Source organism: Chiloscyllium plagiosum, unplaced genomic scaffold (assembly GCF_037043375.1).
Source record: "Chiloscyllium plagiosum isolate Xiang-an unplaced genomic scaffold, Cpla_swu_hap1 HiC_scaffold_10, whole genome shotgun sequence".
In the NCBI taxonomy this organism is placed as follows: Eukaryota; Metazoa; Chordata; class Chondrichthyes; order Orectolobiformes; family Hemiscylliidae; genus Chiloscyllium; species Chiloscyllium plagiosum.
The window spans coordinates 62569479-62586265 of NW_028270148.1; the positions used below are offsets into that span (position 1 = coordinate 62569479).

Genomic DNA, 16787 nt, shown 5'->3' on the forward strand with positions numbered 1-16787 from the left:
TTGTTTGTTTGTTTTTTTTTCTTTTCGGTTTTTTTTTGTTGGTTTGTATTTTTGTTTTGTTTTGTCAAATTTTGGCTATTGTATATTTGAGCTAATTGTATATCAATGTTTATATCTGAGAGTTTTGTTTATTTTTGTAAACTTGTAAAAATGTTAAATTTCTAATTAAAATATCTATATAAAAAAGGTATTCTTTTATCTAATCATTAGGCCATTCTTGACAATGAACTCTGTTCACAGCCTTTAAAGGCTAATGCCAGCTTTCAAAGGTTCCTTGAGATCAGATCCATCATTAAATGTAACCTCCATGTACACCTCCAAATATTAGTTTTAAAGGACTAAGACAAACCTAAGATATAATTGTTGTAATACCTAATTATGCATCTTTTCATTCAATATTTTCACTGTGCAATCAAGGTTCAAATTGTATTTCTTTAGGTAATCAACATCTTGTAAAAAAAAATGAATTAACATTTTCAGGGACATTTTTGCAGTAACTTTTCTCTAAAGACACAGTGTCAGGAAATTTTGCAGAATCATTCATAATTGTTTAAAAAGATACTAATTTTCATTCCTCACTTCCAATAAAATCAATTAACACTCTGCTAAATGGTTCTTTCAAAGCTAGTACAAAAATAATTACTGCAGTTTATTGGATGGCTAGGGTTTCTTAATACCTCACATATATGGCACGCCAGGCAAAATCTGACCACAAGATTTTTGGAAACCTGGACAAATAAAAACATCTAAATGTTAGTCTTTTTTTCCCTCATACCTAAATGAACTGCCATTAGAATAATCAGATAACACTACCACCAGATGGACAATTATCCATTCCTCAATGACTGATATTTTAGGTGGTTTACTTTTCTTCATGAATATTTTGTCTTTTGTCATAATACTCTGGTATTGGTCCGATTCAATTTCTTAGTAGGCCATTTCACATATCTTAATTCAAGATCCACTTGTATTCCTCTTAAAGAATATGGGTTAAATATATCAGCCATATTTTCTTCACATTAATTACCATTTAAACTTTTCAAAAATTGTATTCGATAACAGAATTTCCAAGTCATCTTTCATTTTCCATAGACTCCTTTTCCTATCTAATTCTATGGGCCCAAGATTCAGTCATAAGAGCATCAGAAAACAATCCTGGATGTTCCTCGCATAACATTCACTTCCTTTTACCTGCACATCCAGCATCCAATAAGGCATGAATGTTTTTAAACCAGCTAGATAATTTCCCAAGCTAAAATCAATTCCTTTTATAGGGATATGGTGCACTATTCTGATTACAATATCTCCATTTAACAAGTGACTCCTTAATCCAACTCTATACAGTGGAGCTGGTTTGTAACACCTATGTACATCTCCACTTATCACTTTTTTCCATAATTCGTCATCCGGAACACAACTTGTATTATCAGCCAGAATTAGCAACCAACTTGCTCCAGTATCACTAAATAACGTCAATGGTTTACCCCTTGATTAGAAGAACGTGGAACTCTCTCTCATTTTGAAATACAATATTCAGAATCTCCACTGGTCTGATTCTATTCATCTGTGAGTGAAGAACCTTCACAGTTGTCCAATCAGCTTTCTCTTAGCTTCTAAAAAACACAGGTTACCTTTATACTACGGCTATATTTAATATCCATTTCTACTCCTCATGCCCCCTTTTCCCATGATTTCTTAGATGTTGCTACTAATCAGTCACTCTCCCATTTAATTTCTAGCAATTGGCCAGTCTTTTAAAAAAAAAATCAAATCACGTAATTTTCTTTGTCCCTTTCTGTTTCTAGCCTCTCCTTTTTCACTGTGGCATCCTTCTGTCATAGAATCATAGAGATGTACAGCATGGAAACAGACCCTTCGGTCCAACCAGTCCATGCCTACCAGATATCCCACCTGCCAGCACCCGGCCCATATCCCTCCAAACCCTTCATATTCATATACCCATCCAAATGCCTCTTAAATGTTGCAATTGCACCAGCCTCCACCACTTCCTCTGGCAGCTCATTGCATACCACCCTCTGTGTGAAAAGGTTGCCTCTTAGGGCCTTTTTATATCTTTCCCCTCTCACCCTAAACCTATGCCCTCAAATTCTGGACTCCTCGACCCCAGAGAAAAGACTTTTTCTATTTATCCTATTCATGCCCTTTATACTTTTGTAACCTCTATAAGGTCATCCCTCAGCCTCTGACGCTCCAGGGAAAACAGCCCCAGCCTGTTCAGCCTCTTCCTATAGCTCAAATCCTCTAACCCTGGCAACATCCTTGTAAATCTTTTCTGAACCCTTTCAAGTTTCACAACAAATTTCCGATTAGAAGGAGACCAGAATTGCACGCAATATTCCAACAGTGGCCTAACCAATTTCCTGTACAGCCGCAACATGATCTCCCAACTCCTGTACTCAATACTCTGACCAATAAAACAAAGCATACCAAACTCCTTCTTCACTATCCGATCTACGTGTGACTCCACTTTCAAGAAGCTATGAACCTGCACTCCAAAGTCTCTTTGTTCAGCAACACTCCCTAGAACTTTACCATTACGAGTATAAGTCCTACTAAGATTTGCTTTCCCAAAATGCAGCACCTCACATTTATCAGAATTAAACTCCATCTGCTACTTCTCAGTCCATTGGCCCATCTGGTCAAGATCCTGTTGTAATTGGAGGTAACCTTCTTCGCTGTTAACAACAACTCTCATTTTGGTGTCATCTGCAAACTTACTAACTGTACCTCTTATGCTCGCATCCAAATCATTTTTGTAAATGACAAAAAGTAGAGGACCCAGCATCGATCCTTCTGTTCCCCAAAATTAATAAGTTCCATCCATAGATTTTTTTTATACCTTCAATTTCCTTGGGGATTCCTATACGACAGACTCTCTCCCTATCTGCAACTCTGAACAAGGTATCATACATTTCCAACAAAGCTGCCACTCCTTCTCGCATCTTTGATTCCCAATGCTCATCTGAACAATTTTTAAGATTTGCTAGAATGCCATTTTGGAATTCTTCCATAATCAAGATTTTGCTGATGTTATCAAAATTTTGCTATAACTTCAGTTATCAAAGTTATTGATGCCATAGCATTTCTTTTTCTCTTGAAATGTGTATAATAATTTTTTGATTTTTCTTGCTTGCAGCACTTAATTAAGCTTCAGGAAAAGCACATACAGTGTTGATTTCTTTAAATTTCTAATGGAATCTTAGCTCATTCTAGGACTTAATTTCAGGTTTCCCTCTTTTTAAATCTAATTGCTAATCACTTTCTAATCAATTGCTAAGCATCTCATTCTTCCAAGATCCTGCTTTTATTTCTAACTTCTGTTTACCTACTAACTGTCAGTTTTGCCATGGACAGAATTTCAAATGATCCAAAACTATGTCATCTCCTCCTTAAAAAGTCTGAGCAACATTCAATGCCAATTTGAAAGTTCAATCCATGCAATTAACTCCAGTAAAACACTCCTGCTTTAATGTCCAGAATCTCCATGAATCAGCTTCTTTAAAAGAGATACACATTCCTCTTAAATTCAACGCTTGAAAATCCAGGTTAACAGCCCCAAACTTATTCAAATCTTATTACTGATGATACCACTGAACAACTCTAATCCTAGAAAGAAAGCTGGTCTTTAGTTCGTTAATGTGCTGATTAGTCACCAAGACTATTATCACAAAGTTAAAGAACAGAACAGAAGTTTACTAGAACAGAAAGTATAAAAAAGGCTAAAATTTAAAAGATAGATTTATCTAAAATTGCACAGCAAATCAAAGTTTTAACCCATTTTCTGATAATTCATTGCAGACAAAATTGTCCAGACAAATCACATGCCTATCCCAAGCCCTCTGTGCTACTTAAGGTGACTCCTTCCAGTGTTTTGAATGAACTTCATCTCCCTTTAGGAGAGAAACTAAACCTGCTTCTGAATACTGAACTGAATTTTTTTTTTTTTTAAATTGCACAATCCTAGGTTCTACTGGACATAAAAGAAAGCTAATATTTAATTGTTTACCTTAACTATCATAAACCCAACTGTAGAAACAGCGTTCCATTAACATCACAGGCTTCTGCAGTCACATGCTTTACAACAATTGCTGGATTTAAATCACTGTTTTGGCACCCTGATCTTTCCCTACAAAAAGAAAGCCTTTCACAGAAGTTATTAACACCCACCTGCTTCTATTTTGAAATCAAAGAGCAAAAATGATAATATATATGAATTATACACTTTTTAACCTAGTAATCTTTTCATAAAGCCACACATTTGTACAAACATCTCAAACTATTATACTTAGTCTCAGTTCAAGTTGTAATAACTGTCTTTATTATCACTGACCATGGTCTCGACCCATTTCCTCCCTCTCATTGCAGAATTTTGTTGAGGAACATGGACAATACTGTATATGATAATTAATGTGTCAATATCTATTGCACTGGTAGAACATCTACTGAATTCCTTTGTGAACCAAATTAGAGTACAGCCAACAGGATGTAGTCATATCCTTGTGTGATATTAAAGAGGTTAAAGTCCTCTCGTGGTGAGGTTTGAGGCTCCTGAGCATCGTGCAAAAAAATATAATTATTGTGCCTGTCTCTATCACCCTGCCTTAGACCAGTTGTTAAGAGGGGAGATTCCCCACGCCAAAGTCAGGATCCTGAAGTGGGTGTGGAGACGATAGACATGAGGTTTGAGGCTCTGGAGCATAAGAAAAGTTAGAAATCGGGAACTTCAAAAGAAAAATATCAAAACGAAATTTGGTACGTTTAAAGTTATCCCCTTTATCCCCCTCACTCCCCCCTTAGAAGTACTTTTAGGGCAACATGGCGTCACCAGGAAAAGGGGGAGAAAGTGGAGCCAGTCTGCTTGAATCACAATAGTGAAGCGCATTGTTGTGGGAGTGTCAGTTTCTAAGTTGTGGACTCAACTCTGAGTCTTTCCTCTGGGGGAGGGGGTGGCTTGGGCTGCGGCACTGTGTGGCTCGCTGCGAGGGCTTTCTCTTTTTGTGGGTGTGGTTTCGTCAGGGGCTGGGGTACAATTGGTCTTTCTTTCCTTCGTGGCCTCGTCTGGTGGTGGGGTGGCATTCCTCACTCCAGTTTCAACCAAGGTGAGGATATTTTAGTGATCCTTTTGCATGCATGTTCCGGGTGCTGTGGTGCTCACAGAGCTATGGGAATCTTGGACCAATGCTTGTGTTTTTTTTCTGTGGTATGGTAGTTGATTGGGAGCCTGTGGACGTGATTTATTTTTGTCCAACTCTGGTGTGGATCTTTTCGGGTCACCTCCTCCCTAGTTTTCACTCCTCATTTTCCATTTAATGGATCATCACCAGGTGAACTGAGGTGTTCTCAAATGTGCTGCATTTTTTCCCCCGTATTAAAAATTAGAAAAACGGTGATCAGTGGCTCTTCAAAAAAAAGAGAAACACTGGAATTAAGGTTGTACTAATACTTGGGTCAAAAACAGAAGTTTAAATATAAATTATGCCATACTGAAAGCGTTTGATATTTAAATATTTTGGTTTGTTAAAATACTGGCTCAGAAAAAACTGTTTTGCCTTATTTGAATTAGGATCTCAATTCAATGCATTTTGTGGGCTATGTAATAGGGTGGATTTTGTTTTTACATTAATATTACACATTAGGACCTTTTGTAAAAATTATCAAACATGTAACCTTAAAACAAATTGTTTGACAGCCTCAAGCTCCTGATTTGTTTGAAATTCTACAATGCCTGTTAAAAAAAAACAATTACATCAGTGGTCGTGCTTTAGCCAGAGGAGAGCATTGTACTAAAATATCTTTTGCTGTTTTTTTTAAAAAGAGAGAAAGTGAGGGCTGCAGATCAGAGCTGAAAATGTGTTGCTGGAAAAGCACAGCAGGTCAGGCAGCATCCAAGGAACAGGAGAATCGACGTTGCGGGCATAAGCCCTTCTTCAGGAATGAGGAAAGTGTGTCCAGCAGGCTGAGATAAAAAGGTAGGGAGGAGCTTTGGAAATGCGATAGCTGGAGGGAGGTCAAGGTGAGGGTGATAGGTCAGACTGGGGTGGGGGCGGAGAGGTCAGGAAGACGACTGCAGGTTAGGAAGGCAGTGCTGAGTTCGAGGGATTTGACTGAGTCGGGGGGGGGGGGGGGGGGGGGGGAGAAATGAGGAAACTGGAGAAATCCGAGTGCATCCCTTGTGGTTGGAGGGTTCCCAGGCAGAAGATGAGGCGCTCTTCCTCCAACTGTCGTGTTGCCATGGTCTGGCGATGGAGGAGTCCAAGGGCCTGCATGTCCTTGGTGGAGTGGGAGGGGGGTTAAAGTGTTGGGCTACGGGGTGGTTGGTCCAGGTGTCCCAGAGGTGTTCTCTGAAACGTTCCGCAAGTAGGCGGCCTGTCTCCCCAATATAGAGGAGGCCACATCAGTGCAGCGGATGCAATAGATGATGTGTGTGGAGGTGCAGGTGAATTTGTGGCAGATATGGAAGTGTCCCTTGGGGCCTTGGAGGGAAGTAAGCGGGGGGGGGGAAAAGAGGTGTGGGGGCAGGTTTTGCAATTCTTGCGGTTGCAGGGGAAGGTGCCGGGAGTGGAGGTTGGGTTGGTGGGGGGTGTGGACCTGACGAGGGAGTCACGGAGGGAATGGTCTTTTCGGAACGCTGATAGGGGAGGGGAGGTAAATATATCACTGGTGGTGGGGTCCGTTTGGAGGTGGCGGAAATGGCGGCGGATGATACACTGTACATGGAGGACCAGTGGGGTTCTGTCCTGGTGGCGGTTGGAGGGGCGGGGCTCAAGGGTGGAGGAGCAGGAAGTGGAAGAGATGCGGTGGAGGGCATCGTCGACTACGTCTGGCGGGAAATTTCGGTCCTTGAAGGAGGCCATCTGGGTTGAATGGTTTTGGAACTGGTCCTCCTCGGAGCAGATGCGGCGGAGACGAAGGAATTGGGAATATGGGATGGCGTTTTTACAAGGGGCAGGGTGGGAGGAGGTGTAGTCTAGGTAGCTGTGGGAATCGGTCGGTTTATAGTAAGTGTCCGTTTCGATTTGGTCATCCGAGATAGAAATGGAAAGGTCTAGGAAGGGGAGGGAGGAATCTGAGACGGTCCAGGTGAATTTGAGGTCATGGTGGAAGGTGTTGGTAAAGTGGATGAACTGTTCAACCTCCTTGTGGGAGCACGAGGCAGCGCCGATACAGTCATCGATGTAGCGGAGGAAAAGGTGGGGGGTGGGGTCAGTGTAGCTGCAGAAGATGGACTGTTCCACATATCCTACGAAGAGGCAGGCATAGCTGGGGCCCATGCGGGTGCCCATGGCTACTCCTTTGGTTTGAAGGAAGTGGGAGGATTGGAAAGAGAAGTTGTTCAGGGTGAGGACCAGTTCAGTCAGTCGGAGGGTGTCAGTAGAAGGGTACTGGTTGGTACGGCGGGAAAGGAAGAAGCGGAGGGCTTTACGTCCTTTGTGATGGGGGATGGAGGTGTACAGGGACTGGTGTCGATGGTGAAGATAAGGCATTGGAGACCAGGGAAGCAAAAATCATGGAGGAGGTGGAGGGCGTGGGTGGTATCCCGAACGTAGGTGGGGAGTTCTTGGACTAAGGGGGACAGGACCGTGTCGAGATATGCAGAGATGAGTTCGGTGGGGCAGGAGCAGGCTGAGACAATGGGTCGACCGGGGCAGTCAGGTTTGTGGATTTTGGGCAGGAGGTAGAAACGAGTGGTGCAGGGTTGTGGGACTATGAGGTTGGAGGCGGTGGATGGGAGATCCCCTGAGGTGATGAGGTTCTGGATGGTCTGGGAGATGATGGTTTGGTGGTGGGGGTGGGGTCATGGTCAAGGGGGCAGTAGGAGGAGGTGTCCACGAGCTGGCGTTTAGCCTCCGCAGTGTAAAGGTTGGTGCTCCCCTCTTCCGCGGTTACGTTAGAGCCCGGGTGTCCACCAACACCCTGGAGTTGTTCAGGGAGAGGTGGGCGCCGCAGGGAGTGGAGTGCATCATTTCTCCCTCCAATTCTATTTTGATTTAGTCCCTACCCTCCCCTTCACTGTTTTGATCACACAGCACTGCCCTTTGATGTGAAGGGCAGTGTTTGTCACTGGCCACCCGGGTGTTTTCCTATCTTCCTGGTGGTGGAAATTGAATAAAGATTTGTGCACTTTGTGTCTTCCACTGTGTCTCACACCTGCACACACACACCATGGGTGCTGGGGAAAAAAATAAGCACTACCGCAGTTAGGTGGTAGTGTGGGGGTTAATGGGAAAAGGAGAAAAAAAAAGGAAAAAAAAAAAGTGCTATACCCACCCGGGTGTTTTCGAAAAAAAAAATAAATAAAGGTTGGTGCGCCAAACTACTACCGCGCCTCCCTTGTCTGCTGGTTTGATAGTGAGGTTGGGGTTGGAACGGAGTGAGTGGAGGGCTGCACGTTCCGAGGGTGAGAGGTTGGAGTGGGTGAGAGGGGACTTTCCCGGCACCTTCCCCTGCAACCGCAAGAATTGCAAAACTTGTGCCCACACCTCCCCCCATACTTCCCTCCAAGGCCCCAAGGCATATCCGCCACAAATTCACCTGCACCTCCACACACATCATCTATTGCATCCGCTGCACCCGATGTGGCCTCCTCTATATTGGGGAGACAGGCCGCCTACTTGCGGAACATTTCAGAGAACACCTCTGGGACACCCAGACCAACCAACCCAACCACCCCGTAGCCCAACACTTTAACTCCCCCTCCCACTCCACCAAGGACATGCAGGCCCTTGGACTCCTCCATCGCCAGACCATGGCAACATGACGGTTGGAGGAAGAGCGCCTCATCTTCTGCCTGGGAACCCTCCAACCACAAGGGATGAACTCGGATTTCTCCAGTTTCCTCATTTCCCCTACCCCCACCTTGTCTCAGTCAAATCCCTCGAACTCAGCACTGCCTTCCTATCCTGCAATCGTCTTCCTGACCTCTCCGCCCCCACTCCACTCCGGCCTATCACCCTCACCTTCACCTCCCTCCACCTATCGCATTTCCAAAGCCCATCCTCCAAGTCCCTCTTCCCTACCTTTTATCTCAGCCTGCTGGGCACACTTTCCTCATTCCTGAAGAAGGGCTTATGCCCGAAACATCGATTCTCCTGTTCCTTGGATGCTGCCTGACCTGCTGCGCTTTTCCAGCAACACATTTTCAGCTGTGTTTTTTTTTAAAAAGGCAGAGCGTTCACAAAAAGACGAGTGCATTTTAATTTTGATGTTTAGTTAAGATGTTAGAGAATATTAGAACTTGAGACTGAGCTATTTAAGTTCTGTCAATTATTGTTAAGGCTTCATTGGCTCCCTTCATATTGGAAATTCAAAGAATGCTGATCTCTACCAAAGTTACTGGTCTGTAACCACTGTAATTCTGATTGTTTTATTTGGGAAGTTTCATTCGGAGAACATATTCTAATATATTCTGCATTTGTTTCTCACTAATATTTGAGATTTTAAATCTGAACTGAAACTGCCTCTTCAGTGGCTAAAGCACAGGAAAGGACTGGAAACATTTTGTTGTTTTCTTGCTGTTCCAGATTTTGGAAATACTTTTCCTGACAGCTTTCACATTAGCCAAGTATTAATTTGTTCAAGGAAAATAATTTTTGAATAACCCAAATAGGGTCCCCTGAGGGTTTGATTTAAGGACCACTGATTGTTGTTTATAATTGACTGAATGGTTTAGGCAGTACAATTTAGAAGTTTATGCATTTTATAAAATTTGATAATATCATAAATAGTGAACAGAGTAACAGACGTCAAGATGACAGAGAATGTTGAAATAGGCAAACACAATTTAGTGTAGTTAAATGTATGGCTGTTTTCACACTGATAACCACCATGGCAAGGAAGAAATGAGAGAGGAAATGCAGAGATACTTTCAGCAGTTATCATCTCTAGAGTTTCACCATTCACAGGTAAAGCATGCCTTCAGACCACCGTCCACTCCTCCACAGCCTGATCCAACAGATTCAATTAGCTTCTACACTTTTTGTGCTCATGACTGAGGAGCTAACAACAGTGAAGAGGAGGTCTGCATGCTTTTGTCAGTGGCTTTCCTATGGATAACAAACCATGAGCTTTACCTTCTCTTGTGATCATTTAAGAGATATGAAGGTTCACTGATCAAGCTGACAACAAAACAGCCAGTTGGCTTTGTTACATTTGACAGCAGAGCAGGAGCAGAAGCAGCAAAGAATACTGCATTCATCTACCCTGCTGCTGCACTCAGATGCGCTGGTATCCTCCATCTGAAGCAACTCCAGAAAGATGAAAGCCTCATCAGTTTTGTTAAGTATTTAACTGCCCTTATTCAAGAATCCAGATTTCTCCATGGATCGGTGAGAAGGGCAGACTGGATTTTGTTTTCAGGTTGGACTTTACTGAAAGAGATTTTGAATAACTGGTTCATTACCACTCACCTTGGAGTGGGTGGATTGGTCACTATGGACTGTGGATTTAAGAACTTTACTGGTGAACCTTTTTTTCCCCCCCATGTGGGAGGATCCTGGGGATCCTATCTACTGCATGGACTAGTAATTTAATAATCATTGCATGTGTGTCAATAACTTGTTTAAATACTGGCAGTAAGATTTTTCTGAAGAAGGTGGTAGTGCCATCTAGGTGGTTATCATGGAATGATAAAAAAGAGGAAATGTGATAATAATGAGTTAATTTACTCTGCTAACCTGCAGGAAATTGGATGTCCCGAGGCTAGGGTGGTATACCTCTGACTTGCAGGTACCTTGTAAGAAATTTACATTCCCATCCCTTGCCATTCAGAGCCATTTATATGGCCATCTCCTATTATTCCGAGATAATGATGCAAATGTAAATTATCATATTCAAAATCAAAAAAAATATTGCAGTTAGAATTCTGACTACTCCCTGTAGTTAAGAAATTATTCACAACAGATTTGACCATTTAAGGAATGATTTACATTACACTTTTTCCGGAGACGATTAGATCACTACATTATCTTGAGTGGCATGTGACTATGAGGGAATGGATGTGGGTAGTCTTGTGGGCATTACTGACTGAGGAAAGTTTGTACTGTACAGTGCTTACTAAAATTTTGATTGTTCACAGAAGTTGGTGTATTGCAGCTGCATCAAGTACGTAAGAATGTCAGGACAAAAAGAATCTAACACTTGGACATTGAAAGTATCAATTACGATTTGCACCAAGAGTTGAATGGGAGGTTCACTCCAATAGTGCTAGTTGATGAAGTAGAGTTTTACATATCTTGATGATTTGATTAATACCCAGATTAGCAGATGAAACTATTTGCCTGGCATCAATATTAAGTTAAATGAGCAGAAATAAACTGAGTATGGTCAAACATATATCCAATTGTGCATCTTGTGGAATAATCACTTAGGTGTCTTTGAAAAGCCCTAATTCTTCTCTGAAAAAGTAGAAGAAATGAGCTTGCTCAGGGATCTGGTAAACTTGTTTGGGCCATCTGCTCAGCATGACCTTCTTGAGATGTTACAGCTGGATATCAGACAGCTTGCTGAATCTGCTCTATGCTTCTGTTGGAGAACCTGCCTGAGATGACTGAGGACTTCAGAATCATGCATAATAATCTTGTCCTGTAATAGATTTGCTCTGTGATCTAAGACACATCCACTTTCAATATGGTTAGATTGAAGGATTCATAAGTTTTGAAGAATACTTTTGCCAGAAGATAAAGCATTTTTGAGACTGAAAGACATTTTGATGATCGTCCTGCCATACATATGGTGTATCTTTCATAGAATCATACAGTAGAGAAAAGGCCCTTCAGCCCATCAAGTCTACACCAACAAAAATCTACATTTATCCCACTTTCGAGCATGTGGCTCATATATTGAATGTTACGACATTTCAAGTGCTCCCGTTTTAATTTCTCTGCCAGGCAAGGCATTTCAGATTCCTACCATCTTCTGGGTCAAAAACAAATTTCCTCCAATCTCTTCTAAACCACCTACCTTTCTTCTTAAAATTATGCACTCTTGTTATTGACCCTTCAACTAAAGGGAGCAGTTACTTTCTATGTACAAGTAAAAACTGCAGATGGTGACAACCTGAAAACTAAAACTGAAACTGCTGGGAGAAACTCAGCAGTTCTGATAGCATCTGTGGAGAGAAAGCAGAGTTAGCATTGAGTCACTGGGTCACTGAGTGTTTCCAGCAATTTCTTCTTTCATCAACCAAACCAACCTCTGAACACAGGTAAAGAGTTTCCATTTCTGGTCTGCCTGCTATAGGAAGGATGTTGTGAAACTTAAAAAGGGTTCAAAAAAGATTTACAAGAATGTTGCCAGGAGGGTTTGAGCTACAGACAGAGGCTGAATAGGCCAAAACTATTTTCACCTTTCTCGGAGGCTGAGGTGTGATCTCAGAGGTTTATTTAATCATGAGACAGGATTAGCGGAGTCCAAAACTGGACGGCATAGGTTTAAGGTGAAGGGGGTATGATTTAAAAAGGGACCGAAGGGGCAACTTTTTCATGTAGAGAATGATGTGTGGATGGAATGAGCTGCCAGAGAAAGGCTGGTACAATTACAACATTTAAAAGGCATCTGGATGGCTACATGAATAAGAAGGGTTTAGAGGGATATGAGCCAAGTGCTGACAAATCGGACTAGATTCGTTTACGAGTTGGACCGAAGAGTCTGTTTCCATTCTATACATCTCTATGGCTATTTGACCCTTCATCTAGCCACTAAAACACAACAACCAGCTATCCTTAGTATCTATTCACAGACGACAAGGACCACAAATTCGACTGGGACAACACAACAATAATAGGACAAGCCAACAGAGGACAGCCAGAGAATTGCTAGAGGTTTAGCACTCATCCACAGACTCCATCAATAAACACTGATCCAATATGCTGATCACTACAACAAACCAGAAGCAACAGGAACTAAAGCGAATAGATTCCAAATGACAGTACAGCAGCACTTCACAGGAGATAACACAGCACGGAGGATGTCCCCTAGAAAGGGGACAAAACTTCTGCAAACCAAATTCACAGCAAGGCGAACATACCCACAACAACTGCAGGTTCAAGATTCTTGCTCAGTGTGTGGCAGAGAGAGGGGACTATAGGGTAGAAGGGCTAACTGACCACACTATCATGGTACAGAAGCCATTTAAGTGGGCGGGAAAAAGGATAAATATAGTCATAATCAGGAATATAGTTAGGGGATAGACATTGTTCTCTGTAGCTAATGTTGGTGCCTGTTTAAGCCCAACAGCCGTCAGCTGCATCTGCTGGTGTATACAGAGAGAAGAGTCAATGCTTATAACTTCACAAGTTACTTTAATAACGTATGTTTTATTTCAAACTAGAGCTTATATATTCCCACAAACTGAACTAAAACCTATATATGCACCCACTCAAGATCTCCGACACTCCCAGACTAGTCACAGAATATACATGGTAATAAGTGATCTGGATAACTGTTTTGCTGCTGCTGCTGAGAGCTGATGTTGGCCAGACGCTGCTCTCTCTCACCCATAATGTCATCACATTCTGGATATGGGGTTTGCTTCTGTGATACTAGGTCTCCGGAGTTTGTTCCTGCATGCCCAGAGAGTCTTCCTTTCTCTCGCTCTCTCCAGAGTAGGGGCCTCAGTATATTACTTCATTGCCCCTCATCCAAATAAGCCTTCTGCATACCTCATCTTTCTTACTTCTTTCTGCAGAATATAGTTGGTACCAAACAGTACCTGGACTCCAGTTATTCTCTGTTCACAAGTAGTTTTCCCCTGCATGTCAGCAGTTTTTATTTACACGGAGCATTCCTAGCCCGTCAGCAACTGGTACCTCTGTCTCTCTGCAGCCTTCTGGCTATCTCATTTTCAGGATAATGTTGCTGACTGGTAGAATAAGGGAAGAGGTTCTGCTGAGGGAATATAAGCAATAAGATGCTAAGTTTTAAAAAGAAAAAACGACAAAGGTAATAATCTCCAGGTTACTACTAGATTGATGAGTTAATGGGCACAAGATCAACAAGGTTAAAGTATTAAATTCCTATCTCAAAGATTGAGGCAGGGGAAATGGGTTCAAATTCATCAGACATTGATACCTGTACTAGGGAAAGAGGTAGGTTTTCCATTTGGCCAGCCTCCACTTGAATCATGCTAGGACTAGAAACCAGGGCAAGGGAGTTTAGCTGCATGGAAAACTAAGTTAAAAGGAGAAGGTCAGAGTGCAAGTCAGAAAGGAGGCAAATTTATTACCAGAAAAGAAAAGTGAGAACAGTAGGGACAGTTGATAATAGGAGACACTTAAAAGGCTTTGTATCTGAATATGCATAGAATTTGGAATAAAATTCATGGAGTTAACAGTGCAAATGGAAACAAACAGGTATGATTTGCTGATCTCAGATGGGATTACAGGTCTGGGAATAGAATATCCAAGGATACCCAATGTTTTAGAAGGGTAGATGAGAAGGAAAAGGAGGTGGTGTATTTGTTAGTAAATGATGATATCAGTGCTGCAGTGAAGTTATTATTTTGGAAATGGAGATCATGATGTAGAATTAATCTGGATAAAAATAAATAGCAATGAAAGAGGTGCCTGATGGGGGTGACCTATAGGTCCTCAAACAGTAGTTTCCACAGGAAACTATATAAACTAGGAAATACCAGGGGATTGTAAGAAAGGGACAAAATTAATCAAGGGTGATTTTTAATATACGCACAGACTGAATTAAATCAAACTGGCAAGGGTAGTCTGGAAGCAAAGTTCATTGAACATATTAAAGACTGTTTCTTAGAACAATATTTTGAAACCAGCCAGGGAGCAGGCAATCTTGGATTGAGTATTTATAAACAAGATGGGATTAACGATTGCATAGTAAAGGATCTTCTCGGAAATAGTCATCATAGCATGCTAGAATTTCAAATTCAGTTTAAAAAAAAGACAAGAAAAACATTTTGATGTTAAATAGAGTCATAGAGATGTACAGCACAGAAACTGACCCTGCTGTCCAACTCATCCATGCCGACCAGATATCCCAACCCAATCTAGTCCCACCTGCCAGCACCTGGCCCATATCCCTCCAAACCCTTCCTATTCCATATACCCATCCAAATGCCTTTTAAATGTTGCAATTGTACCAGCCTCCACCACTTCCTCTGGCAGCTCATTCCATACACGTACCACCCTCTGCATGAAAAAGTTGCCTCTTAGTCTCTTATTTTTCCCCTTTCACCCTAAATCTATGCCCTCTAGATCTGAACACCCCGACTCCAGGGAAAAGACTTTGTCTATTTATCCTTAAATAAAAGCAATTATGCTGGCATGGTAGCACTGTGGTTATTACTGCTGCCTCACACCACCAGAGACCAGGTTCATTTTGAGCCTTGGACAATTGTGAGAAATGTTCACGTTCTTCCTGTGTCTGCATGGGTTTCGTCCAAGTCCTGTTTCCTCCTACAGTCCAAAGACATGAAGGTGAGCTGGATTGGCCATGCTAAGTTAGCCCGTAGTGTCCGGGGATTTGCAGACTACATAGATTACCCACGATGGTTTATGGGACATGGTCAGGAGTTAGTTCTGGGTGGATGCTCTTTTCACAGTCAGTTCAGATTTCATGGGCAGAATGTCTTCCCACTGTAGGGGATTCTATGACTGAGAAAAAACATGGTCTAGTAAAATGGTAGAAAGGCTAAAAAGGAGGTTTGATTAAGTGGCAGACATTCAAGGAGAAATTCAAATTCCTCCAACTAAAAAGATTTCCTAGAGGACAGAAGATTGTGGGGAAAGCATCCACAGTTGAGCAAGGAGGATTAAGATAACTAAAGCATACCATATTGCAAAGGTCAGTGGCAGGCGTGGTGCACGCGTGTGTATGGTGTGTGTGACATTTTTGTTTACAAACCTAGAAAAGCAAAAAAGGTAAATGATCCAGTTGGCAAGTTCACCCCAAATCCCATCTGATCTAATTTTCATCTACGATGCAGAACTGTATCAAAGACTTTACAAAGGTTCAAGTAAACAAAGTTAAAAATCATAACACCAGGTTATAGTCCAACAGGTTTAATTGGAAGCACACTAGCTTTCGGAGCATTGCTCTTCATCAGGTGGTAGTTGACTACCACCTGATGAAGGAGCGACGCTCCGAAAGCTAGTCTGCTTCCAATTAAACCTGTTGGACTATAATCTAGTGTGAGATTTTTAACTTTGCACACCCCAGTCCAACACCGGCATCTCCAAATCAAGTAAACATGGTCTACTGTTCTACCCCGAACAATCCTGGAGTTTGAGGAAGTAATGAAATCAAGTTTGACACGATTTCCCTCACACAAAATTATGCTGATTACCTTAGTATTCTTTGCCTCTCCAAAGCATTTAAATCCGATCTTTCAGAGTCACTTCCAACAACTGACTCATAGTTCAAAGTTCCTAGGCATCGCCTTCCATCGTGGGCGGCACGGTGGCACAGTGATTAGCACTGCTGTCTCACAGCGCCAGAGACACGGGTTCAATTCCCGACTCAGGTGACTGACTGTGTGGAGTTTGCACATTCTCCCCGTGCCTGCGTGGGTTTCCTCCGGGTGTTCCAGTTTCCTCCCACAGTCACAAAGATGTGCGGGTTAGGTGAATTGGCCATGCTAATTTGCCCGTAGTGTTAGGTTAAAAGGGGTAAATATAGGGGTATGGGTGGGTTGCGCTTCGGCGGGTCGGTGTGGACTTGTTGGGCCGAAGGGCCTGTTTCCACACTAAGTAATCTAATCTAATCTAATCCCTTCTTAAAGGTACATTAGCCACTCTCCAGTC

The 16787-nt window shown here is 42.2% G+C and overlaps 1 protein-coding gene across 11 annotated transcripts in view; it reads right to left on the reverse strand.

Moving 5' to 3' along the window:
- The window catches only part of ccdc88ab (coiled-coil and HOOK domain protein 88ab), a 399202-nt gene that overhangs the window by 353067 nt on the left and 29348 nt on the right, over positions 1-16787 (reverse strand). The gene's annotated exons all lie outside the window — the stretch shown is intronic.